This window comes from Anomaloglossus baeobatrachus, chromosome 12 (genome assembly GCF_048569485.1).
Source record: "Anomaloglossus baeobatrachus isolate aAnoBae1 chromosome 12, aAnoBae1.hap1, whole genome shotgun sequence".
NCBI classification, from domain to species: domain Eukaryota; kingdom Metazoa; phylum Chordata; class Amphibia; order Anura; family Aromobatidae; genus Anomaloglossus; species Anomaloglossus baeobatrachus.
The window spans coordinates 139998594-140016704 of record NC_134364.1 but is presented as its reverse complement, the minus strand read 5'-3'; positions in this window follow the sequence as shown (position 1 = coordinate 140016704).

Below are 18111 nucleotides of genomic sequence, written 5' to 3'. Positions count from 1 at the left end.
GGGGATGATCGCTCAGTATTAATATTGGCAGATCGTATAAAACCTACAAAAATACATTTCTATATGGACAATATAGATCATGTAACGGTCCCTTGTGTATATCTGAAAAATCAAAAGAGATTTCCCTAAAAGATCCCAAGTGTAAGGACTATCAGTAATGTTCAGGAAAAACAAAAAGCAGGACCAGTATAATAAAATTATAATTTTATTGACATCTTATTAAATAAGGCAAACAATAAATGGGAGAAAATCCCACATCGAACAGTGGTAATTGCTCAGTGCACCCCTTCCCCCTCTTCTTGTGTCCCCACTGACATCACTAGTCTTATCATGGGCAAAGTTAACTGTTTCTTATATAATACACTTTGTAGTTATACTATTTATACTTACATGTGCCTTATTGGAGACACTTCATTTTTTGGTAGTGTTTATTTTCCCTTACTATTATGAGATGACCAACACCAGTTCTCTTATTTTCCATTAACAGCGCTCAATGTGTGATTTTTCTCCCATTTGTTTGTATAAATAATATATATATATATATAATATATATATATATACATACAGTACTGTCCAAAAGTTTGGACACACCTTCTCATCTCTAGAGCAACTATTAAGAGGAGACTTTGTGCAGCAGTCTTCATGATAAAATAGCTGCTAGGAAACCACTGCTAAGGACAGGCAACAAGCAGAAGAGACTTGTTTGGGCTAAAAAACACAAGAAATGGACATTAGGCCAGTCTAAATCTGTGCTTTGGCCTGATGAGTCCAAATTTGAGATCTTTGGATCCAACCACCGTGTCTTTGTGGAAAAGGTGAACGGATGGACTCTACATGCCTGGTTCCCACCGTGAAGCATGGAGGAGGAGGTGTGATGGTGTGGGGGGGGGCTTTGCTAGTGATACTGTTGGGGATTTATTCAATATTGAAGAAATACGAAACCAGCATGGCTACCACACCATCTTGCAGCGGCGTGCTATTCCATCCGGTTTGCGTTTAGTTGGACCATCATTTATTTTTCAACAGGACAATGACCCCAAACACACCTCCAGGCTGTGTAAGGGCTATTTGACTAAGAAGGAGAGTGATGGGGTGCTACGCCAGATGACCTGGCCTCCACAGTCACCAGACCTGAACCCAATCGAGATGGTTTGGGGTGAGCTGGACGACAGAGTGAAGGCAAAACGGCCAACAAGTGCTAAGCATCTCTGGAACTCCTTCAAGACTGTTGTAAAACCATTTCCGGTGACTACCTCTTGAAGCTCTTTAAGAGAATGCCAAGAGTGTGCAAAGCAGTAATGAAAGCAAAAGGTGGCGACTTTGAAGAGCCTAGAATATAAGACATATTTTCTGTTGTTTCACACTTTTTTAAGTATTTCATTCCACATGTTTTAATTCATAGTTTTGATGCCTTCAATGTGAATCTACAATTTTCAGAGTCATGAAAATAAAGAAAACTCATTGAATGAGAAGGTGTGTCCAAACTTTTGGTCTGTACTGTATATATATATATATATATATATATACTGTATATACATACACACACACACACACATATATATTTATTTATTTTTTTTGTCAACCAGGCGCCGCAGCAGAGAGACAAGTGGCACACGACCAGGCCCCGCAGCAGAGAGACAAGCGGCACACGACCAGGCATCACAGCAGAGAGACAAGAGGCACACAACAAGGCACCGCAGCAGAGAGACAAGAGGCACACGACCAGGCACAGGAGCAGAGAGACAAGAAGCACACAACCAGGCACCGCAGCAGAGAGACAAGAGGCACACGACCAGGCGCCGCAGCAGAGAGACAAGAGGCACACGACCAGGCACCGCAGCAGAGAGACAAGAGGTACATGATCAGGCGCCGCAGCAGAGAGACAAACGGCACACGATCAGGCATCACAGCAGAGAGACAAGAGGCACACAACAAGGCACCGCAGCAGAGAGACTAGAGGCACACGACCAGGCATCACAGCAGAGAGACAAGAGGCACACAACAAGGCACCGCAGCAGAGAGACAAGAGGCACACGACCAGGCACAGCAGCAGAGAGACAAGAGGCACACAACCAGGCGCAGCAGCAGAGAGACAAGAGGCACACAACCAGGCGCAGCAGCAGAGAGACAAGAGGCACACGACCAGGCGCAGCAGCAGAGAGACAAGAGGCACACAACCAGGCACCGCAGCAGAGAGACAAGAGGCACACGACCAGGCGCCGCAGCAGAGAGACAAGAGGCACATGCCCAGGCGCCGCAGCAGAGACGAGAGGCACACGACCAGGCGCCGAATGAGAAAGACAAGAGGCACAACGACCAAGCACCACAGTAGAGAGACAAGAGGCACACGACCAGGGGCCACAGCAGAGGGGCCAAGGACACATTACCAGGTGCTGCAGCAAAAAGGAGAGGGGACCATTGTCAGGTGCTCCAGCATAGGGAGCTTGATGCCACGCGCAGTAGCAGAGGGGTGCCCTATGCCAGGGACCAGATCAAAAGGGTACCCTTCGCCAGTTGTAGGGGTAGCAGGGCAGAAGTGATGTACTGCACGATGGGGCTGAGGAGTGATGTTCTGCAGGGTGGGCTGAGGAGTGATGTACTGCAGGATGGGCTGAGGAGTGATGTTCTGCAGGATGGGGCTGAGGAGTGATGTTCTGCAGGATGGGCTGAGGAGTGATGTTCTGCAGGATGGACTGAGGAGTGATGTGCTGCAGGATGGGCTGAGAAGTGATGTTCTGCAGGATGGGGCTGAGGATTGATGTTCTGCAGGATGGGCTGAGGAGTGATGTACTGCTGGATGGGCTGAGAAGTGATGTACTGCAGGATGGGGCTGAGGAGTGATGTTCTGCAGGATGGGCTGAGGAGTGATGTACTGCAGCATGGGCTGAGGAGTGATGTACTGCAGGATGAGCTGAGGAGTGATGTAAGGCATTATAGGGCTGAGGAGTGATGTACTGCAGGATGGGCTGAGGAGTGATGTACTGCAGGATGGGCTGAGGAGTGATGTACTGCAGGATGGGCTGAGGAGTGATGTACTGCAGGATGGGCTGAGGAGTGATGTACTGCAGGATGGGCTGAGGAGTGATGTACTGCAGGATGGGCTGAGGAGTGATGTACTGCAGTAAGTGGAGCAGAACCAAAATCATCAAATGGAAGGTTGTTGTGAGCCCCTGCACCCTGTCACCTGCAATCCCTATAATAAGGTTTATTGGGGTCTCTTATATATTTATTATACATAGTTTTCGCCATCACATCTCCAGGGCTCTCTTGGATTTCTAAAAATTCTGAATTTTTCTTTAGTTTAATATCTGTCACTCAGTTTCCCCAGAATCCTCGGTGGCCGATCTGCGGCTCCAGAGCTGTGAATTGGGAGCGGCCATCGATCGCACATTTGCCTTTTATAGAACTAAGTCCTCTGCTTTGTAACTACTGAGACATCTGTGCGCCGCTGTTTTCAGATGATGATGACGGCCGGGATCAGAATGGAACGTTCATGTCTGTTCTCACTGTGGTGACGTCATAGGTTTATGACATCATGGAATATGCAAATTGTAGCCGACCACACCGATGACTACATAAAGGGGCGACACTCACTTGCCCATGTCATCACTTTGTGATGTCACAGTGATCAAAGGGTCTAAAAATCCGCTCCTGAGAGCCTAACAGCCATTATACTTCATAAAGCAACAGGACGATGGACCGAGCTACGCAAGCAAGAAAGAAGAAAGAGGAGCCCTTGGAAAAGAAACCATGGAGCCCTTGGATTATACACCGTGGAGTCCCTGGATTATACACCGTGGAGCCCCTGGATTATACACCGTGGAGCCCCTGGATGGAGTCCCTGGATTATACACCGTGGAGCCCTGCGCCTTTACTGCCTTTTTGGATAGTAACCAGGATAGGAACGCCCCACAACGCAGGACCGTGAGCATCGTGAGAACCTGGTGACCGTATCACTGCTCGTTATCCGCTAATGTCATGTAAACCTTTGCTGGGCAATTTATCAAGGCTGGGGCTTTTCTGCGGCAACCTTCATGATGCGCCCCTTGGAGTAAGATCTGTCAGGGATATTTTACGCCACTTTTGCTCCCTATATTATACTAAGCTCTGCTCACTTTTTAAAAAGATGAAAGAGCCGGTGTAAAAAGGTGAAAAGTGATCACATGTAAGATGTGCGGGACGTTTTCAGGATTTCAGAAAGTTTTACAACACTTTTCTGGTGCTAGTCCCCCTGACCTAAATTCGGCAGCCTCATAAAGTGTATCGTATATGGAGATGTCGAGTTCTGGTCAGGGTTGTGTCCAAGAGACCACGAAAGAAGAAACTAATTATAATTAATGTTATAAGTTGTTTGTTAATTTGCACAGATTTGTGTTAGTATTGATAGTTGGGGTTTATTTCAGTTAGGGTTGTTTTGGCCTCACTAGCCTCAAGCTCGCTCCTCCGGCCAGCAGCTACTCTGTAGATGCAACCCTGGGCCTGTGGTAAGGCTTTATCCCTGTTAAGGGGTGTAATGGTGACGGTCAGGGTTCCTATGGAACCTACAGAATGAAATGGCTTGTGTGAAGTCTGTCTGAGGAAGCCTTTTTGAGCTGATGGCCTTAGACAGATTCTAACATTTTGGAAAAAAGCATTAGTAGCTCATTTCCATTAGGGATAATTCAGACGCTCTAGTATTAAGCTCCTAATTCCTTTTGTGTAAAGGACATTTTTACAGTGTGAGCAATGAGATGATGGATCTCTCCACCCCATTATCTTATGGTCATGGAGGCCTGTGCACCTTTCATGACTATTTGTAGGTTATTGGTAGTAGATGCTGTTACGGGACGTTGATCCAGGGAACTAGTCTGATTGCCGTATGTGGAGTCGGGAAGGAATTTTTCCCCTAATATGGGGCAATTGTCTTTTGCCTCATGGGGTTTTTGCCTTCATCTGGATCAACACATTAGCTTTTAGGCTGAACTTGTGTCTTTCAACCTTAAGGCTATGAAACTCCCTCTATTGAGGTTCAAAGGTCTATGCTAGGGTTCCTCTGGAGTGTTTTGTTCCATGTCTGTGCTGGAAGCTTATTTGAGCCAATTGCCTCTGAAAGCTTCATTTAGGAAAGTAGCATTAGTTAGAATTTATTTTAGTGAGAATTAGCTGTTGTGTACCCACTGTAGCCTTAAGCTCGCTCCTCCGGCCAGCAGCTACTCTGTGGATGCAATCCTGGCTCTGTGATAAGACTTTATCACTGTACAGAGGTGTAAGATTGAAATCTAGGGTTCCTTTGGAACCTGAAAAATATAGAGGCTAGTGCCATGTCTGTCTGAGGAAGCTTTTTTCAGCCAAAGGCCTCAGACAGGTGCTATCAAGAGAGAGTAGCATTAGATAGTTTTTTTCATTTAGGGTTGATTCAACCACTCCAGCCCCAAACTCGCTCCTCCGGCCAGCAGCTACTCTGTAGCTGCAACCCTTGGCAACACCCTCCCTTGTTTAGGAGTGTGTAATGGTGAAGGCCAGGGTCCTTAAAGGACATGCAAAATGGAGTGGCTTGTGCCAAGTCTGTCTGAGGAAGCCTTATGAGCTGATGGCCTTAGACAGATCCCAACATTTAGGAAAAAAGCTTTAGTAGCTTATTTCCATTAGGGTTAATTCAACCACTCTAGTATCAAGCTCCTAATTCCCTTTGTGTAAAGGACATTATTACAGTGTGAGCAATGAGATGATGGATCTCTCCGCCACATTATGTTACGGTCATGGAGGACTGTGCGCCTTTCTTGACTATTTGCAGGTTATTGGCACTAGATTATGGGACATTGATCCAGGGAACTAGTCTGATTGCCGTGTGTGGAGTCGGGAAGGAATTTTTCCCCTAATATGGGGCAATTGTCTTTTGTCTCATGGGGTTTTCGCCTTCCTCTGGATCAACACATTAGCTTTTTGTGTCTTTCAACTTTAAGGCTATGAACCTGTTCCTGGGGCCGACGGCCTCAGACAGATCCCAACATTCAGGGGAAAAAAATATTTAGTTAAAGAGGGAGAAATTAAAGGTAAAGCTTCAGAAACATAAACTAAAAGCCCCAAAAATGTATAAGTTCCAAATAATATAATATAGAGCAAAAGTATTTTCCTGTCCGGTCCCATGTCAGGGCATTAGTCTGTGATCTGGGCAGATTAATGCTGTTGCTCTTCTATATTAAATAGGAAATGTTGGGGAATTTTAGTTTTTTTCCATAGCTTTGCTGTTAATTTTAGGGTAGGGACTCGCAAGACATGAGGACCCTTGACGTGGGTTGCGAGCTTTGTGTATTTTGGCCAAAATATCAACCAATGCCACATAAATGTATTATATATTGTTTTTCCATGTTATATTTATTTGTATACAGGCGCTGGGTACTTCATGTGTGTGACCAGCGCCCTATACAAGCCTTATCTAATACTGAGCAGTCGCCCCCTCCATGAATCGGGAGGTTGTGAGTGGTGGTCTCATCAGTATTTTGCCCCCATCTTTAGTGCAGTAATTTCTGGTAAATTCTGCTGCCCCTATTTTTTGCTATATTGCACTTATGAAATTTTGGGGAATTTTAATTCCCAATTCTGTGGCTTTTGTTTTTAATTTTAGCAAAGGGACTCACAAAACAATGAGGACTCTTGACGTGGGTTGCAAGGTTGTGATTTTTTGGCCAAAATATCGACCAATACCTCATATATTAATCATGTATACTGTATATTATTGTACGTTATATATATTTTTATGCAGCCAATCCCATGTATATTGGCTTTGTAATCTAGGGTGTCTTTCCCGCTGGGCAGCCCACCTGATCTAATAGTGGGGGCTTCACTAATCGGCTGTAAGCCGGGTACTCTGCACTACATGTGTGTGACCAGCGCCCTATACATGCCATATGCCAGGGATCTCAAACATGCGGCCCGCGGGCCGCATGCGTCCCCTCAGGGTAGTTCAGGCGGCCCCCAGGCCTGTGCCCTTGTTCACTATCGCGGCCGGTGCAGGGGCCGTAGCCACTGTCTGCACTTTATGTCAGATGAATGTGTTGCTGGTGCTGCGCTCTCGCGCCGGCAATACAATCATCTCACATAAATCACTGACAGTGACACTGCAGCTGCCGCGATAGTGAACAGGGGCACGGGCCTGGGGGCCGCACGAAGCAGAGATGAGGGAGCGGAGGGAGCGCGGGACAGGTGAGAGGAATGGTGTGTGTGTGTGTGTGTGTGTGTGTGTGTGTGTGTGTTGGACGTTAACCCCTTAGCGACCTATGACGTACTGGGTACGTTATGGCTCCCTGGTACTTAAGGACCCATGACGTACCCAGTACGTCATGGCGAAATCGCAGCCCCGGTAGCTACGATCGTTGCAAATACCTTAGATTCGGGGAGGAGGGGACCTCAGGAGGGGTGGTGTCTCCTTCCCGTACCTACGGAGGCTGTGATTGGCTGACGAACGCCGCTCAGCCAATCACAGCCACTAATGTTTCAGCCACTGAAAATCGCTGAAACATTGAAATCCAGCCATGATCAGTGCAGCTGTAACCCTGATCATTGGCTGGAGCTGGGTGACCTGTGTTTCACCCGCCCCCAGCTCTGATTGGAGAGACCGGCCTTGTGACCGATCTCTCCAATCACTGTGGATCAGGGGCCGCAGACCACTCCCCTCAGCTTCACTCCAGCGTCTGTGGAAGGTGAGGGGAGCTGCTGACCCATTACTACAGGATGGGGACAAAGTGCGCACATTATTATGAGATGGGGATAAGGCTGGGGACATTACTATAGGATTGGGACATTACAAGGATGGGTACAATACTATTGGATGGGGACATTATTACTATAGTATGGGGACATTACTATAGAATGGGGACAAGGCTGGGCACATGACTATAGAATGGGGACAAGGCTGGGGACATTACTGTAGGATAGAGACTAGGATGGGCACAGTATTATAGGATGGGGACATTAGTACAGGACGGGGACAAGGTGGGTACATTACTGTAGGATAGGGATAATGCTGGGACATTACTATAGGGTGGGAACAAGGTTGGCACATTACTAAAGGATGGACACATTACTATAGAATGGGGACAGTACTATAGGATGGGGACATTGCTACAAGGGGACAAGGATGGACACATTACTATATATTGGGGACATTACTATAGGATGGGGACAAGGATGGGGAACAATCCTTTGGTATGGGGAACAATACTACAGGGGGACAAGGATGGGCACATTACTGTGGGATGGGGACAAGGATGGGCACATTACTGTGGGATGGGGACAAGGATGGGCACATTACTGTGGGATGGGGCACAATACTACAAGGGGACAAGGATGGGCACGTTACAACAATATGGGGAACATTGCTAAAAGATGTTGGTCAAAATTTCTATATAGTGCTAATTGTAAGACTATTAGTTACATGAAAAGGGATAAAATGTAAAAAAAAAAATGTTTAAACAAAGAATGTGCACGTTTGCTATAATGAACAAGTGAAAATGTTCAAAATCAGTGATCCCAAGGTCTGTAACAAACAATAAAATAAATTATATAATAAAAATGTCACTTTGTCCTGCAAAGAATGTGTGGCGCCCTGGACAAGCCAGGGGCCACAGATAACAACACACACACTCCCCCACCCACAGCAGTTCACAGCAGACATCCCCAAAGTGACCTGCTTTCTGCCTCGGGCTCAGACAGACACACCAGGTGGGCGGAGTCAGGAGATGGAGACGCCCACCCAGGAGTTTGGCTGGCTTGAGGCAGGAAACAAGCCCAGTGAAGTTCAGGCAGAGGAAGAGAGAGGAGGTCTGCAGAGAGGCAGACGCAGACTGGGGCCTAGGATTGGAGCCTAGGGCCCTCGTGCAGCAGAGAGTCAGGCAGACGGTAGTGGCCGTCTGCAGGGAGCCGGGGAGACAGTTGGTGGAACCGTAGGTAGCCGGGGCTGGGCGGTGGCCCACCGGTACTGAACCGGGGAGCCAGCTGGAAGCCGGAACGCAGGAGGAGTGTTCACGGAGGTGAAAGAAAGGACTTATACCACCAAACTGGGTCAGGGGAGAAACAACAACCGCAGCCGTCTGTGGGACCCGTCCATCCAGCTGTGTGTTTTACTGAGAACTGTGTCATCATCATTACCGGCTGAGTGAGTACCACCGTGCCATGCGGCACCGCGCTGCCCCCGCGACCCTGCACCTCACCAGGCCCCGTAACCCGCCTGCTACCCATCCACCTACCTCACTGGGCCCCGGGACAACCAATCCCCTACCCACGGAGGGGAGAACTAACATCTAGCTGCTCCATACCATCACTCCCGGGATCCCCGTCCAGAGCAGCGGTGGTGTACCAAAAATCACCACAACCGTGGGTGGCGTCACGGACAATCTCCCTTACCTAACCCCTTTTTACTGTGGAGCCTGGGATCACAGACCGGGTCACGCCACCGTGATACCCACAGAAGTGACCTCGTGGCCCGGATCTGAGTACCCCTTATCCACGGGCGACACAAATGCGGCCCCCCAAATTATTTTTTTTCCTCTGTGCAGCCCATACACCCAGCCGAGTTTGAGACCCCTGATCTAGACCCTGGTGCACCTATCTAGGCTTGCAGAAGATCGATCTTCCTACAGAGCGTTCATCAAGTCGTGATGGAGCGATCCGAGGAGAACTCCTTCAGGGTGTGGTCTATTGTTGGGTGAGTGCGGGCCTCCAGAAGTGGCCATCTCTGGGGAGTGGAGAAAAACCTGCTCCATCTTGTTTATGTTCCCTGTGTCTGCACCGGTCTATAAACTAGAGGAATTTCGGTCGGGGTCACTGCTCCTCCACATCAGAGACAAATAAGATAGCTCTGTCCATCTCCAACCTCCATTGACATTAGCTTGGGCACCAGTGTGCCGCACTGTCCTTACTGTCAGATTGATGATCACTTTTGCAATTTACTGCTGCTGAGTATTGCTGGAGCCTGGCCGGCTTTGGAGCAGTGCTTAAAAGCAAGAAAGCAGCGGTGGTCGGTCACCTAGGCAACGAGCTGTAAACAACAGAAAAGTGTTAATATGTCAAGAACGGCTGCAAATATTAACAAGCAGTAAATTGCAAAAGTGCTTGTTTTTCTAAGCTCTAACCAGTAAAATATCCATTTATGAAGATGGGAATAACCCTTTAATGAATGAAGCACCATGTTTTATTACACGCCTGACATCTCCAGGATTATTCCTCTGCACTTATGTTACTCACATACCTTTAATTGCCTCCTATTAAACCTCATTTTTTAGGTGATTTGGGCAAAGTAAACTGGAAACCCAGAGAAGGCGTCTTAGTGTACATAGGGTACGCTCACACTGGCATATGACTCGCACGAGTGCAATGCGAGAAAATCTCACATCGCACTTGGCTCCATTTAAGACAATGCTGCAGCTCAGATCTGCGAGTTTTTTCCTATACTAGTCTATGGGTACGAGTGAAACATTGGACTGCACTCTGATGACATCCAAATACAGTGCGATATACGCACAGGCTGACAATGGAGGAGCTGGAGAGATCACTCCCTCCCTGTCCTCCGCAGCTGTGATCCGATCGCAAAATCAAATCACAGTATAATTGCAGTCAGCTCACTTCCGTACACGGACATCACACGGATGTGTATTTTTAACATGCTGTTTTATATACAGTCAACGATAGATAAAAAACATATATACAGTCATGGCCAAAAGTTTTGAGAATGACACCAAAATTAATTTTTCACAAGATCTGTTGCCCTCTGGTGTTTAATTGTGTTTGTCTGATGTTTACATCACATACAGAAATATAGTTGCAATCATATTATGAGACCAAAAGGTTCTATTGACAGTTAGAATGAGTTAATGCAGCAAGTGAATATTTGCAGTGTTTACCCTTCTTCTTCAGGACCTCTGCAATTCTCCCTGGCATGCTCTCAATCATCTTCTGGAGCAAATCCTGACTGATAGCTGTCCATTCTTGCATAAGCAATGCTTGCATTTTGCCAGAATTTGTTGGTTTTTGTTTGTCCACCCGTCTCTTGATGATTGCCCACAAGTTCTCAATGGGATTAAGATCTGGGGAGTTTCCAGGCCATGGACCCAAAATCTCTGTTTTGTTCCATGAGCCATTTAGTGATCACCTTTGCTTTATGGCAAGGTGCTCCATCATGCTGGAAAAGGCATTGTTGGGCGCCAAACTGCTCTTGGACAGTTGGGAGAAGTTGCTCTTGGAGGACATTCTGGTACCATTCTTTATTCATGGCTGTGTTTTTAGGCAAGACTGTGAGTGGTGCGATTCCCTTGGCTGAGAAGCAACCCCACACATGAATGGTTTCCGGATGCTTAACAGTTGGCATGAGACAAGACTGGTGGCAGCGCTCACCTCTTCTTCTCCTAATAAGCTGTTTTCCAGATGTCCCAAACAATCGAAAAGGGGATTCATCTGAGAAAATGACTTTACCAGAGTCCTCAGCAGTCCACTCCTTGTACCTTTTGCAGAATATCAGTCGGTCCCTGATGTTTTTTCTGGAGAGAAGTGGCTTCTTTGCTGCCCTCCTTGAAACCAGGCCTTGCTCAAAGAGTCTCCGCCTCACAGTGCGTGCAGAAGCACTCACACCAGCCTGCTGCCATTGCTGAGCTAGCTCGCAACTGCTGGTAGTCCCATCCCGCAGCTGAAACAGTTTTAAGATACGGTCCTGGCGTTTGCTGGTCCTTCTTGGGCGCCCAGGAGCCTTTTTGGCAACAATGGAAGCTCTCTCCTTGAAGTTCTTGATGATGCGATAGATTGTTGACTGAGGTGCAATCTTTGTAGCTGCGATACTCTTCCCTGTTAGGCCATTTTTGTGCAGAGCAATGATGGCTGCACGTGTTTCTTTAGAGATAAGAAGGAATAAGAAGATAAGAAGGAGAGTGATGAGGTGCTACGCCAGATGACCTGGCCTCCACAGTCACCAGACCTGAACCCAATCGAGATGGTTTGGGGTGAGCTGGACGACAGAGTGAAGGCAAAACGCCCAACAAGTGCTAAGCATCTCTGGAACTCCTTCAAGACTGTTGTAAAACTATTTCCTGTGACTACCTCTTGAAGCTCATTAAGAGAATGCCAAGAGTGTGCAAAGCAGTAATGAAAGCAAAAGGTGGCGACTTTGAAGAGCCTAGAACATAAGACAGATTTTCAGTTGTTTCACACTTTTTTAAGTATTTCATTCCACATGTTTTAATTCATAGTTTTGATGCCCTCAATGTGAATCTACAATTTTCTGAGTCATGAAAATAAAGAAAACTCATTGAATGAGAAGGTGTGTCCAAACTTTTGGTCTGTACTGTATATATATATATATATATATATATATATATATATATATATATACTGTATATACATACACACACACATATATATTTATTTATTTTTTTTGTCAACCAGGCGCCGCAGCAGAGAGACAAGCGGCACACGACCAGGCATCACAGCAGAGAGACAAGAGGCACACAACCAGGCACCGCAGCAGAGAGACAAGAGGCACACGACCAGGCGCAGCAGCAGAGAGACAATAGGCACACGACCAGGCACCGCAGCAGAGAGACAAGAGGCACACGACCAGGCGCCGCAGCAGAGAGACAAGAGGCACATGACCAGGCGCCGCAGCAGAGACGAGAGGCACACGACCAGGCGCCGAATTCGAGAGACAAGAGGCACACGACCAAGCACCACAGTAGAGAGACAAGAGGCACACGACCAGGCGCCACAGCAGAGGGGCCAAGGACACATTACCAGATGCTGCAGCAAAAAGGAGAGGGGACCATTGTCAGGTGCTCCAGCATAGGGGGCTTGATGCCACGCGCAGTAGCAGAGGGGTGCCCTATGCCAGGGACCAGATCAAAAGGGTACCCTTCGCCAGTTGTAGGGGTAGCAGGGCAGAAGTGATGTACTGCACGATGGGGCTGAGGAGTGATGTTCTGCAGGGTGGGCTGAGGAGTGATGTACTGCAGGATGGGCTGAGGAGTGATGTACTGCAGGATGGGGCTGAGGAGTGATGTTCTGCAGGATGGGCTGAGGAGTGTTGTTCTGCAGGATGGACTGAGGAGTGATGTGCTGCAGGATGGGCTGAGAAGTGATGTTCTGCAGGATGGGGCTGAGGATTGATGTTCTGCAGGATGGGCTGAGGAGTGATGTACTGCAGGATGGGCTGAGAAGTGATGTACTGCAGGATGGGGCTGAGGAGTGATGTTCTGCAGGATTGGCTGAGGAGTGATGTACTGCAGCATGGGCTGAGGAGTGATGTACTGCAGGATGGGCTGATGAGTGATTTAAGGCATTATAGGGCTGAGGAGTGATGTACTGCAGGACGGGCTGAGGAGTGATGTACTGCAGCATGGGCTGAGGAGTGATGTACTGCAGGACGGGCTGAGGAGTGATGTACTGCAGCATGGGCTGAGGAGTGATGTACTGCAGGACGGGCTGAGGAGTGATGTACTGCAGTAAGTGGAGCAGAACCAAAATCATCAAATGGAAGGTTGTTGTGAGCCCCTGCACCCTGTCACCAGCAATCCCTATAATAAGGTTTATTGGGGTCTCTTATATATTTATTATACATAGTTTTCGCCATCACATCTCCAGGGCTCTCTTGGATTTCTAAAAATTCTGAATTTTTCTTTAGTTTAATATCTGTCACTCAGTTTCCCCAGAATCCTCGGTGCCGATCTGCGGCTCCAGAGCTGTGAATTGGGAGCGGCCATCGATCGCACATTTGCCTTTTATAGAACTAAGTCCTCTGCTTTGTAACTACTGAGACATCTGTGCGCCACTGTTTTCAGATGATGATGATGGCCGGGATCAGAATGGAACGTTCATGTCTGTTCTCACTGTGGTGACATCATAGGTTTATGACATCATGGAATATGCAAATTGTAGCCGACCACACCGATGACTACATAAAGGGGCGACACTCACTTGCCCATGTCATCACTTTGTGATGTCACAGTGATCAAAGGGTCTAAAAATCCGCTCCTGAGAGCCTAACAGCCATTATACTTCATAAAGCAACAGGACGATGGGCCGAGCTACGCAAGCAAGAAAGAAGAAAGAGGAGCCCTTGGAAAAGAAACCATGGAGCCCTTGGATTATACACCGTGGAGTCCCTGGATTATACACCGTGGAGCCCTTGGATTATACACCGTGGAGCCCCTGAATTATACACCGTGGAGCCCCTGGATTATACACCGTGGAGCCCCTGGATGGAGTCCCTGGATTATACACCGTGGAGCCCTGCGCCTTTACTGCCTTTTTGGATAGTAACCAGGATAGGAATGCCCCACAACGCAGGACCGTGAGCATCGTGAGAACCTGGTGACCGTATCACTGCTCGTTATCCGCTAATGTCATGTAAACCTTTGCTGGGCAATTTATCAAGGCTGGGGCTTTTCTGCGCCGACCTTCATGATGCGCCCCCTGGAGTAAGATCTGTCAGGGATATTTTACCCCACTTTTGCTCCCTATATTATACTAAGCTCTGCTCACTTTTTAAAAAGATGAAAGAGCCGGTGTAAAAAGGTGAAAAGTGATCACATGTAAGGTGTGCGGGACGTTTTCAGGATTTCAGAAAGTTTTACAACACTTTTCTGGTGCTGGTCCCCCTGACCTAAATTCGACAGCCTCATAAAGTGTATCGTATATGGAGATGTCGAGTTCTGGTCAGGGTTGTGTCCAAGAGACCACGAAAGAAGAAACTAATTATAATTAATGTTATAAGTTGTTTGTTAATTTGCACAGATTTGTGTTAGTATTGATAGTTGGGGTTTATTTCAGTTAGGGTTGTTTTGGCCTCACTAGCCTCAAGCTCGCTCCTCCGGCCAGCAGCTACTCTGTAGATGCAACCCTGGGCCTGTGGTAAGGCTTTATCCCTGTTAAGGGGTGTAATGGTGACGGTCAGGGTTCCTATGGAACCTACAGAATGAAATGGCTTGTGTGAAGTCTGTCTGAGGAAGCCTTTTTGAGCTGATGGCCTTAGACAGATTCTAACATTTTGGAAAAAAGCTTTAGTAGCTCATTTCCATTAGGGATAATTCAGCCGCTCTAGTATTAAGCTCCTAATTCCTTTTGTGTAAAGGACATTTTTACAGTTTGAGCAATGAGATGATGGATCTCTCCACCCCATAATCTTACGGTCATGGAGGCCTGTGCACCTTTCATGACTATTTGTAGGATATTGGTAGTAGATGCTGTTACGGGACGTTGATCCAGGGAACTAGTCTGATTGCCGTATGTGGAGTCGGGAAGGAATTTTTCCCCTAATATGGGGCAATTGTCTTTTGCCTCATGGGGTTTTTGCCTTCATCTGGATCAACACATTAGCTTTTAGGCTGAACTTGTGTCTTTCAACCTTAAGGCTATGAAACTGTCCCTCTATTGAGGTTCAAAGGTCTATGCTAGGGTTCCTCTGGAGTGTTTTGTTCCATGTCTGTACTAGAAGCTTATTTGAGCCAATTGCCTCTGAAAGCTTCATTTAGGAAAGTAGCATTAGTTAGAATTTATTTTAGTGAGAATTAGCTGTTGTGTACCCACTGTAGCCTTAAGCTCGCTCCTCCGGCCAGCAGCTACTCTGTGGATGCAATCCTGGCTCTGTGATAAGTCTTTATCACTGTACAGAGGTGTAAGATTGAAATCTAGGGTTCCTTTGGAACCTGAAAGATATAGAGGCTAGTGCCATGTCTGTCTGAGGAAGCTTTTTTCAGCCAACGGCCTCAGACAGGTGCTATCAAGAGAGAGTAGCATTAGATAGTATTTTTCATTTAGGGTTGATTCAACCACTCCAGCACCAAACTCGCTCCTCCGGCCAGCAGCTACTCTGTAGCTGCAACCCTTGGCCTGTGGTGAGTCTTTATCCCTTGTTTAGGAGGGTGTAATGGTGAAGGCCAGGGTCCTTAAATGACATGCAAAATGGAGTGGCTTGCGCCAAGTCTGTCTGAGGAAGCCTTATGAGCTGATGGCCTTAGACAGATCCCAACATTTAGGAAAAAAGCTTTAGTAGCTTAATTCCATTAGGGTTAATTCAACCACTCTAGTATCAAGCTCCTAATTCCCTTTGTGTAAAGGACATTATTACAGTGTGAGCAATAAGATGATGGATCTCTCCGCCACATTATGTTACGGTCATGGAGGACTGTGCGCCTTTCTTGACTATTTGCAGGTTATTGGCACTAGATTATGGGACATTGATCCAGGGAACTAGTCTGATTGCCGTGTGTGGAGTCGGGAAGGAATTTTTCCCCTAATATGGGGCAATTGTCTTTTGCCTCATGGGGTTTTCGCCTTCCTCTGGATCAACACATTAGCTTTTTGTGTCTTTCAACCTTAAGGCTATGAACCTGTTCTTGGGGCCGACGGCCTCAGACAGATCCCAACATTCAGGGGAAAAAAAGATTTAGTTAAAGAGGGAGAAATTAAAAGTAAAGCTTCAGAAACATAAACTAAAAGCCCCAAAAATGTATAAGTTCCAAATAATATAATATAGAGAAAAAGTATTTTCCTGTCCGGTCCCATGTCAGGGCATTAGTCTGTAATCTGGGCAGATTAATGCTGTTGCTCTTCTATATTAAATAGGAAATGTTGGGGAATTTTAGTTTTTTTCCGTAGCTTTGCTGTTAATTTTAGGGTAGGGACTCGCAAGACATGAGGACCCTTGACGTGGGTTGCGAGCTTTGTGTATTTTGGCCAAAATACCAATGCCACATAAATGTATTATATATTCTTTTTCCATGTTATATTTATTTGTATACAGGCGCTGGGTACTTCATGTGTGTGACCAGCGCCCTATACAAGCCTTATGTAATACTGAGCAGTCGCCCCCTCCATGAATCAGGAGGTTGTGAGTGGTGGTCTCATCAGTATTTTGCCCCCATCTTTAGTGCAGTAATTTCTGGTAAATTCTGCTGCCCCTATTTTTTGTTATATTGCACTTATGAAATTTTGGGGAATTTTAATTCACAATTCTGTGGCTTTTGTTTTTAATTTTAGCAAAGGGACTCACAAAACAATGAGGACTCTTGACGTGGGTTGCAAGGTTGTGATTTTTTGGCCAAAATATCGACCAATACCTCATATATTAATCATGTATACTGTATATTATTGTACGTTATATATATTTTTATGCAGCCAATCCCATGTATATTGGCTTTGTAATCTAGGGTGTCTTTCCCGCTGGGCAGCACACCTGATCTAATAGTGGGGGCTTCACTAATCGGCTGTAAGCGGGGTACTGTGCACTACATGTGTGTGACCAGCGCCCTATACATGCCATATGCCAGGGATCTCAAACATGCGGCCCACGGGCCGCATGCGGCCCCTCAGGGTAGTTCGTGCGGCCCCCAGGCCCGTGCCCCTGTTCACTATCGCGGCCGGTGCAGGGGCCGTAGCCACTGTCTGCACTTTATGTCAGATGAATGTGTTGCTGGTGCTGCGCTCTCGCACCGGCAATACAATCATCTCACATAAATCACTGACAGTAACACTGCACCTGCCGCGATAGTGAACAGGGGCACGGGCCTGGAGGCCGCACGAAGCAGAGATGAGGGAGCGGAGGGAGCGCGGGACAGGTGAGAAGAATGGTGCGTGTGTGTGTGTGTTTTGGACGTTAACCCCTTAGCGACCTATGACTTACTGGGTACGTTATGGCTCCCTGGTACTTAAGGACTCATGACGTACCCAGTCATGGCGAAATCGCAGCCCCGGTAGCTACGATCGCTGCAAATACCTTAGATTCGGGGAGGAGGGGACCTCAGGAGGGGTGGTGTCTCCTTCCCGGATCTACGGAGGCTGTGATTGGCTGACGAACGCCGCTCAGCCAATCACAGCCACTAATGTTTCAGCCACTGAAAATCGCTGAAACATTGAAATCCAGCCATGATCAGTGCAGCTGTAACCCTGATCATTGGCTGGAGCTGGGTGACCTGTGTTTCACCCGCCCCCAGCTCTGATTGGAGAGACCGGCCTTGTGACTGATCTCTCCAATCACTGTGGATCAGGGGCCGCAGACCACTCCCCTCAGCTTCACTCCGGCGTCTGTGGAAGGTGAGGGGAGCTGCTGACCCATTACTACAGGATGGGGACAAAGTGCGCACATTACTATAGGAT